Source organism: Lycium barbarum, chromosome 10, assembly GCF_019175385.1.
Source record: "Lycium barbarum isolate Lr01 chromosome 10, ASM1917538v2, whole genome shotgun sequence".
Lineage (NCBI taxonomy): Eukaryota > Viridiplantae > Streptophyta > Magnoliopsida > Solanales > Solanaceae > Lycium > Lycium barbarum.
This window is the reverse complement of record NC_083346.1, coordinates 16,242,660-16,250,437: the sequence shown is the minus strand read 5'-3', so window position 1 is coordinate 16,250,437 and position 7,778 is coordinate 16,242,660. Positions and strand designations below refer to the sequence as shown.

Genomic DNA, 7,778 nt, shown 5'->3' with positions numbered 1-7,778 from the left:
GTGAAGCTTTTTCCTTCTAGTATTTGATGACAAAGTGAAGGAAATTAGAGTTATTATCACTATCATTGAACCATTTCATACTAGCTTTTTGCCTCTAATATAATTCGTTGTTCTTGATTTGTCTGATAAACTGGGCATTCACATTATTTAAATCCATCATGTTAGCATTAGAGTTATCTTGAAGACATTTCATCTCCAAGTCATCTAGTTTAGATTGAAGTTCCCTTGTGTTGTCAAAAATGTTGCTAAGAGTGTTCCTGGACCATTAGGTTAGCATTTTTTTTTATGACAAGGGAACCCGCAGCTGCTATTCTTCGGGTGCGCACAGGTAAACCCCGCTCCTGTGCAATAGCCCACAAACCACACAGGAGATATAACCCATACTAGACAAGCCCCGTGCGGCGAGCTCGACCCAGAAGGCAAATCTTTATTGATTTAGGCAGGGAATTTCGAACCTGACACCTCCATTATGGAAGCCCCATGCTCAACCAACTGGGCCACCCCTGCAGGTAAGTATTTTGCAACCCTAACCCCTATTCATCTCACATTTGAGAAGCAAGATTGGCCAAGTTGAGTGTATGCGGAGATGGCCAAGTTGAGTGTATATGTAATGGAAACAAATGTAAGGAGAGTGGTGGAGTGGAACCGACCTTCAACCAGTTGTTCTAATTAATTGACTTATTCAAATTCAAATCAAGTAGTACATCTTTTCATTAACTGTGATATTCAGGCCAATTTAGGTGTATTACAGGTACCTTTAACTAGCAAAGGTACTGTATCGCTCTGTCCACTAACACTCGACATATAAGAAAAACCAACCTAGTATTTTTTGCCTCTTTAAACCTGAAACTTTATGATTCTAAACCAACTCCATCAACCGATCACACCCTTAAATGCGTGTTAGTACAAGTGTACAACATGTACATGTCATCGAACTTAGAATTTGAATCTTCGTTACTGCAAAGGATTTTGCAAAGTTTTTGTCAAATTACTAGAATATTTTTAATATATAGCCTACGCAGATCCCAGATCGATAAAATACAAAAAAGATGTCGGAAGCAAACCTTAAATCCTAGTATGCATTTCAAAGTTGTGCCTAAGTCCAAAACAGCCAATATTACTAAGGAACTGAAATATTATAAAATTATCCTTCATTATTCACTAGATTTTGCGCCTTATGGAGAGAGTACGAATCGATCCTTTCACTCTAATAACAGGTATGGGAAAGGAAAACCTCATCCTATTTAAGTTTACTATATGTAATTTTTTATTTTCGAATTAACTTAACTTTAAGAAAAGCTCTTCAAAAGAATAAAGGGTCTACCTTGTCCTCTTCTTCTTTTTTCAAATCCAAATATAATGGGATACACACCTTTGTGCTGTTACACCTCCTGTTTATTGTTTAGTTACATTAATTTTGGCAAATTTTACTTTGAAGTGTATTTCCTCTTCCCATCAATACCAATTTTGATTATATTTTTTCCCCTCGGTAGAGATGTAATGTGTTTATAGTTGGAACAATATGAAGACCTAAGCTATTCTAGACCAAGTCAACGCTGTGAATTCTTAGGCTTCAAAATTGCACAATTAATTCTACCAATAATACTGTCCACATTTACTCCTAGACGTTAAGGTACCCAACTGTGAACTTCTCGCGAAATGTCTTGCAAGTCCTTAGTCAAGTCTCAAATTAGTCAAGTCTCAAATTAGCTTGTCAAGTTTGGGTTTGGTGAAAAATATTTTACTCATATTAAATCAGATCAAGTAATTTAATTTGAGGAATCATAAATTAAAAGTAAAAATAATATTATTTAATCATCTTAAATGAATTTTTTAGATATAAATAATATAGTTCTTCTATTTATTAATTCGAAAAAAGGTAAAAAAAAAATGCCCCTCGTATTGAAGATGGTTTAAACTATCCAATTCACACTTAAATCTACCTGTGTCTTGAATCACAAACATGAATAAGGAATGAGTTGAGTCGATCTAAATCTTTTCTTTTTTCCTTTTGTGATGAGCGAGTTGATCTAAGTCTTACTTTACTCGAGTATACTTATGTTTCTAATGAATAATGTGGTATTCAAACAAATAATGTGGTATTCAAACACCACTTAGTGGTTCACATAATTTACTTCATACGGTTGTGATTATATCAACTTGTACTAGGGTGTATCAACCAACTTATATTAAATAGAGTTAATACTTTAAAAAAACATAAATTATTCATGTTTTGTATTTAAAATTGTTGTTACCTCTTGGACTGTAATATTTTCGATTTAAAACCTACCAAGTGGTAGGGAGAGTGACCATGAATGCTCTTGTTGATCAATTTTCTAGCTCCACACAATAAAAAGAGAATGAAGCCACTCTTGATACCACTTGACGCTGCAAGAAGACTTTTAGATAGAAAATGATATAATTTAAGTTTACACTAACAAAATGTGGATGGGTCAGAGGGTTTTTTAAGTATTAACTTATACAAAATATGATTAACAACTATCCCAAGGGTTCTAGACCCTCAAATTGTGACAATAATAACTTGTCAAAGCACAAAGTACACAAGGCCCCACAAAACCCAAAATTTTAATGAAGTAATTGCCCGGTTTGAACCTTCAAATGGATTGGTCTTTAATTTTTGCCCTTCAAATGTGCCGGTCTTTACTTTCTCCCATTCAAAATTAAACTTATGCCTAGCAGGACATACTTTTAGGTCGCGGGCATAACTTGTGGATATTATGATACATAATTTATGCCCCTCTAAGTATAAGTTCGACTTTGAAGGACAAAAATTCAAGACCAACCCATTTTAAGGGCAAAAAATAAAGATCGGCCCGTTGGAAGTACAAAAGTGCAAATGACCCAATTTTAAAAGCATTATTGCTTGACTAAAAACTTGTATTAAAATTTCACCTAACAAGGAAAGAACATTGACACTAAAAAAGGACAACATCATTTAAATCTCCTTTGTAATGTTCCTTTACTTAATTGGCATACATTGACTTGCCTTAAAGTAGCTCAAGTCTCTGGATGCTTCCAGCTATAAACTGAATGTAATAGCATCACAATTTTATGATAAATCAGAGGAGAAGAAAGAAAAGAAAAGCTAAAATCTATGGATGCTTTGCTATGGTTATTACTCCTATCTGCATTTCATGCAGTAGCACTAGCACAACAAAGGCACTTCAATATAACTCTTGACTCTTCTCTAACACCTACTACCAACTCAACATGGTTTTCACCCACCAGGCGCTTTGCCTTTGGGTTTTAGGAACAAACCAATGGCTATGCTGTTGGAATCTCCATCATCGGTATGCTTAAGAACACAGCAGTGTGGACAACAAATCGAAATAATCCTGCTGTCCCGAGCAGCGCTGTCTTCTTCTTAACTAGTGATGGGCTCATTGTGCAAGTAGGAGGGAAAGAAATCTTTGTCATAAATCCCTCTCAAGCCATTGCTTCAGCTTCCATGCTGGACACTGGCAACTTTGTGGTCTATAATTCTGATCACAATGTCATATGGCAAAGTTTTGACAATCCAACAAACACCCTTTTACCTGGCCAACATCTGTCAGCTGGACAAGAGCTATTCTCGAGTGCCTCGAAAGCAGACGATTCATTCGGAATTTTCCGTCTCAAAATGCAAAATGATGGGAACCTCGTTCAGTACCCTGTCCATACACCAGATGATGTCCCATATGCTTACTTCGCAATAGAAACCAATACAGCAGGGAATAATGTTACACTTAATCTTGATGATGACGCCCACCTCTACTTGTTCAATTCCACCATTAGTCTAAAAAATCTAACCAACGGAGGCTACCCTAGGGAAAGGACCATCATATATGTGATGAAAATTGATGTTGATGGTATTCTTTGAGTTTATTCACATTCTTTGAACCAACAGAATAGCTCTGCTATTTGGTCATCAACAAATGATAGATGCACTCCAAAAGGCTTTTGTGGGCTTAATAGTTTTTGTATCAATATAGATGATCAAATTAAATGTGTGTGTCTCCTGGGATTTGATTTTGTAGTCCAAGGAAATTGGAGCGCAGGCTATGAAAAGAATTTCACTGTAGAAACCTGTCGGTTAAACGAGAAGACTTCCAAATACTATGCCATGAGAACAGTTGACAACACAATATGGGAAGATATTTCTTATGCTGTTTTGGTCACAACCATCAAAGAAGATTGTGAACAAGCCTGTCTACAGGATTGTAACTGTGAAGTTGCTGTGTTCCAAGATACAAAGTGTAGAAAGCAAAGGCTCCCTCTGAGGTTTGGAAGGAGAGACATGACTAACTCTAATCTAGCACTGATCAAGGTGGGCATTAATGTGGTTGCTGAAGAAGGGATGCCTAACAAGATTGAAGAAACAAAAGGCAAAAAACTAAGGATAAAAATCCTAATTGCCAGTATTACATTGGCTGCTTTTGCTTTATTGGTGGTAGGCATTTCCGGATTCTTCGTTCACAGAAATCATGTCTGGACTTACAAGAAAATCCAGGATAGTAAAACTGTTCAGTTATGTGAGGGTGTTGCTCCGCGAGCATTTTCCTATGCAGAACTAGAGCAGGCAACCGGTGGTTTCAAAGAAGAGTTAGGGAGAGGAGCATTTGGAACGGTATTTAAAGGGATATTGGGAGAAGACCAGAAAGTGGTAGCTGTTAAGAGACAGAGAATTGGTAGACGGGGAAGCAGAGTTCCAAACTGAAATGAAAATGATTGGAAGGACACATCATCGAAATCTAGTCTGCCTACTTGGTTACTCTCAAGATGGATCAAGAAGGCTTCTGGTGTACGAGTACATGAGCAATGGCTCAGTGGCAGACGTACTTTTTACACCAGAAAAACAGCCAACATGGGATGAAAGGTGTGGCATCGCTCGAGACATTGCAAGGGGCCTCCTATATTTGCATGACGAGTGTGACACACAAATCATCCATTGTGATATAAACCCTCAGAACATACTAATGGATGATCATATCTATGCTAAAATATCTGACTTTGGAATGGCCAAGCTCTGAAAGAAAGACCAAACAAAAACCTATACAGGGGTAAGAGGGACCAGAGGCTATGTTGCACCAGAATGGCACTGAAAACTGCCAGTAACAGTGAAAGCAGATGTTTACAGTTTCGGTGTCGTCCTATTGGAATTGATCTGTCGGAGGAAGTGTGTAGATTGGAGCCTTGATGAAAAGGAATCAATTCTTGAACGCTGGGTTTACAGTTACTTTGAGGGAGGAGAGCTAGGAAAACTGGTCAGGGACGAAGAGGTTGACAAAAGACAATTTGAGAGAATGGTGAAATTAAGCATCTGGTGCATTCAAGACGAACCATCCCTTCGCCCTTCAATGAAGAAAGTTTTACTGATGCTGGAAGGGACAGTAGAAATTCCAGTGCCTCAGTCCTACTTCGTTTCTAAGTACCATATAGTTTTAAATTTCCTCTTCACTTTTTAGTTATTGTACTTATTTGAAAAAGAGGACATTAAGTTCCAAGTATCCCAAGTTTCCCTATAGAGTGCAAAGTACTCTCATCCATACTTTTGCTAAATAAAGCATAACTAAGTCTAGTTTCTACATCATTCTCCTCCTCTTGTAGTCACTAGTTAACACAACTACAAGGATTAATCTTCTGCTGTAGTGAATCTCATGGCTTATGTTCCATTTTGAGATTAGTCCATATTAACACTTTTCTTTAAGTATAGTTGTAGTACACAGAAACTATATTTGTGCTAAGTGACTGACCTTTTAATTGACAATCATTTCACCAAGAATAGCATAAACTGGTGCTACCCTTTTAGTAATTGTCCACACTAAAGCATATAATGCTTAAGTGTGAATACTAACCTGACTTTAAACATCAACGGTACCACCCAGCCTACCTTTTCTGGATCATTTTAGGTCAACTTTCCCCTCATCCTCTCCCCCCCCCCCCCCCCCCCCCACCTCCCAAACAGAATGGAAATTTAATTAAAATCTCGCCGCTTATACTTTTCTCTTCTATTGTTTGCATACTTCTAAATTTTAATTACTTCGACAAGCCTTCATTGTTCTGGAGAATATCAAAGGCATTATTTTCTGAACATATTTTGCCACTCATTTCCTTTTCTGTTAAGTATCTCATATTATTAGGACAACATAGGGTAAGATAAAATGCCTTTTTCATTCGTATTAGAGTTCTCTCGTTTTCATGCTATCACTTTAGATCAGTGATCTCATTATTATGGGAAGGTAGAGGTGATTAAGGTAAGATAAAATACTTTCTATGTTCCTCTTTAAAGTTTAGCGTTTTCTCATTTTTCATGCTTCCCCCCACACCTATCAGATATCAAGTTTATGACTTGCAACTCTTGAACCCAACAGAATATCAGTTTATAAAACATTACATATCAGTTTTACACGTACAGTGGTATATGAGATTGTATGTCACAAATTCATACTACTCCAGACATTCAAAAAGTCCGGTCATCAGAAAGCATTTAATCAACACATTGAAATTTGAGACTATCTTACAAGATCATGTCAATGAGATGAGCCAGATCAGAAGATGAAACGTAGATCTGCTTGCACCCTCTCTCCTCTCCTCAATTAACAAGTGACTAATCTTTTATCAACAATCCCAAAGCATCCACCGATTAGTTAGTCACGTTATTCATCATAGCTAGTAAGTACATCAGTACAAAAAAAAAAAAGACAATTCCCGTATAAAGGAAGTCTTTTCGGTTTGACTCCATATAAACCGGCAAAAATTATCAGCCAAGGATATGACTTTGCAGTCAATAAAACTGAAACAGACCATAAATAGTAGTGTTCATATTCCAACAGATACAAAAGAAAAAAAGTAGGTAATTATTTTCATCTACATAGGTTTTGGTGGACTCGGTAATCATGCTAGTAGAAAATAGTAGGATCTTGGTGTATGAGTTGAGGCGGGCATAGAAAAAGGGTGAAATTGCCAATCATTAAAGAGCGACACTGAAAATTTCGACTATTGCCGGGAAAAGACACATGAAACAAATTGGAAAAACAACAGCCACGGTTAAACAAATTGAAACTTACCAGACAGTAAAATGCAGAAGCGTAGACTTGAATAGCAAACAGCAGGTTAGATATGAGTGTATAATCGGGAAAATTAACACAATTTCCTATTATATGCACAATTAGAATCTGGAACCTGATCAGAGTGTTGTTAGTTGTAAAGAGTTTCATCTCTGGTAATTTAGAATTTTGAGAAGAGAAATCCCAACTCTCCACAATATCCCGAAATCTTGCTATAAAGTCTAAACCTAGAATTCCCCTATATCTTTGCTTAACGCTAAACGGAGAATTACCCCGACTGAACATCATATTACTTTACTTTACTTTACTGCTATTAAGAAGAGTGAGTTGTTACTCACTTTCTCGTCGTCCGTCGTCCCAATTTAAAAAAAATAAAAATTTGTGAGCCCCATATAGTCCCATAATTCTAATATATATATTGTGGGTCCCATAATTCTAATATATAAATTGTGGGCCCCATAATTCTAATATATAAATTGTGGGCCTCATAATTCTAATATATATATATATATATATATATATATATATATATATATATATTCGTTCCAATTTTAAAAAAAAATGCGGGCCCCATATATATGAAACAACAACTAATATTAAAAAAATAGTGTAAATTAATAATGTCAAAAAAAAAGTGCACCCCGTATTAAAAAATCAAACAATATTCATGTAATTTCCAAAGTATCCCATTAAGTCAATAATGATGGATTC

General features: G+C 36.3%; 1 pseudogene; it reads left to right on the top strand.

The window, feature by feature from the left end:
* The first annotated feature begins 2,589 nt into the window (after positions 1-2,589).
* Positions 2,590-5,587, top strand: LOC132612774 (G-type lectin S-receptor-like serine/threonine-protein kinase LECRK3; annotated as a pseudogene).
* Positions 5,588-7,778: the final 2,191 nt, after the last annotated feature.